Source organism: Notolepis coatsorum (genome assembly GCF_963971535.1).
Source record: "Notolepis coatsorum genome assembly, chromosome: 6".
In the NCBI taxonomy this organism is placed as follows: domain Eukaryota; kingdom Metazoa; phylum Chordata; class Actinopteri; order Aulopiformes; family Paralepididae; genus Notolepis; species Notolepis coatsorum.
Window position 1 is genome coordinate 182,840,658 of NC_140170.1, and position 2,500 is coordinate 182,843,157.

Genomic DNA, 2,500 nt, shown 5'->3' on the forward strand with positions numbered 1-2,500 from the left:
CCTCTGCGGCTCTGCAGACTGCAGTTTTCCGGTTTCTGCGGATTTGCTGCTCTACAGATTTTAGGATAGTGTTTCCGGCCCGTCCGCCGACCGCCGTAATACCAAATAGAAGAAGAAGACACACGAGGTAGATAATTCAGCGCTATTCAGAGGAGCGAGGCGAGTGGATGTCTTTTCAAAAGAAGGAGAAGAGAACTTGTGAGCAGATAAATCTGTTAGGCAGCAATACGCCGAAAGGTGTCCAGTCTGCCGGAAAGTACTCGAAGAAGAAGAAGAAGAAATTACACCGTGGGCCAAGAAAGTCTCCTTCCAACTTTACCATTGGCGCCGCGTTGATACTGCGTTATGGTGAGTCAACCTATGATTATATTCCCGCCGTGGACCTGACCTATCTCTCTTTCTCTCTCTCTGGAGCCAAACTGGTCGACTAGCTAATATAGTACTACTAGTAGCTAACGGTGTGTGCCTGGTGAGAGCACCTGGCTGTATGTAGCCGCATAGCTTGCAGAACGCAGAAGCAAGCTATGCGGCTACATACAGCCAGGTGCCTGATTGAGCTAACTGTTAGCCAGTTAGCTGTTTAGCGTCAGCTGGGAACGTTCGTTTGATGCTATCAGTTAGCCTTGAGAATAGCAGGCCCTGGCACTCTGACTACGACATCATCTTTGACAGAAGATGTAGTCGGGCCTGCACCATGACAAGGCTCTGGCCATAGCTTATTTGTCCCGACAGCGAGAGGCCTTTCGTCAACGTGGAGACCTGTGTTGCGGCCTTTCGCCCTGCGTTTCTTTTGTGCAGGTAAGATTAATGAAAATGTCATGACATTACCCCACTCTTCCTTCCTTCCCCTCCCGAATGTTTTGTTAATAACGATGTTTTTTTCCAGGCAAAACATATGCTACTTCACAACATTTGGAGATACGACATGTGCTGTGTGTGAATGGTCGTTTGTGTAGCTTGGGTAGCGTTGGGCCGTTGGCCAAAGCTGTGTGTGGCCTGGTGTCACAGTACCTGGCTAGCCTATTTAGCTGATGTCGGCCATTGGCTCCTTGCTGCTTTGGTTTCTCTGGTATAGACCCTCTTCTTGTTGGATTTAAGTGTTGATCTTTGTCTTTTTGGATCTCTCATACATGCTCTAGTCTCTCTCTAACACACACACACATGACAAACACACATGTTCTCTCTCTCTCTCTCTCTCTTTCTAACACACACAGTCTGCCTATGGCGGCCTTTCTCGATGGCTAGGCTGTGCTCAAGGATCTTCAGTCACAGTGCTCAGGTATTCTGCCACTGTGTACTCTCTGTTTAGGGCCAAATAGCATTTCAATTTCTTTCCAATGTGTCTCTCTCTCTCTCTCTCTGTACACTGTATATTGACTGTAGAACGGGAGCTCTCTCTCGCTCTCTCTTTTGCTATATGTTGACTGTATCATGCCCCGCCTCGGGCAGCGCTATTATTTAAGAATATGTTGACTGTATAAAAAAAAAAATAAAAAATATATATATATATATATATATATATATATATTTTTTTTTAACCTTTTGGGGGGGGGGGGGGGGGGGGGGGGGGCTCGCGTTAAATCTCGCACAGGGCCTCGCATTTCTCCCAGGCGGCCCTGACTGTACTTAACACGTTCAGTGCCATTCACTGATAAACACGTTTTTGATGCCCAACCGTTGAGTGCCATTCACACGTTAACACGTTTCTGGATAGTTTAAAAAAAATTCTATTTTAATACCTGATTCATTCTCAGGGTGCTGTGTGTTGGCTGAAAATGCATAGTGGGAATCCAAAGGTGCAGTACCGGCCGCATCCTACCAGGTGGCAGTATCGAGCTACATTTCTAACACTGTATCCTCTGCTGTGGAAGGACTCCAGGTCTCAGATTCCAGTTCTTGTTCTCGGCGAAGCACACAGTTCAGCCGGTCACATCGAAGCCCGTCAATTATGCTTGATCCGTATGTTATGGTCGTTTATAACGTCGATCAAATGGGGATTGGATCTACCAGATGGCAATCAAGAAATTGGAATATTCTTTTTGGATTACTTTCGGCCGAAGGTAAGAGCGATTCAACGTCAATTCTAGCCAGATCCTGCAATGCCTTCTTAACGATCGGGCTGGTAACCGTGTCTAGTGTTCAATGCGAATGCCGTTACTGACGCTCGAATAATCAGAAACGACCCCCCCCCCCCCTTTCATGCATCCATGATGGGACATAATGCCGATAATGTGGACTTGAATCCGGAACAATAGCGGGTTCAGGCGAGGAACGGTAGAGTCCACAATGTAATAGACGTATAGTGCTATTACTCAGCATTTCATGAATTACCCTAGACGGCTCTAAAACCATACTTATATTCACCACGGTATAACACGGGAACGTATGGATGGAAAAAAAATTCTTTTTTGCATCTTAACCGGAAGAAACCCAGTGTCAAATGACTATAGTACTGTATCCATAGCTATAATATAGAATATGGTTATAGCTCTACAAACAA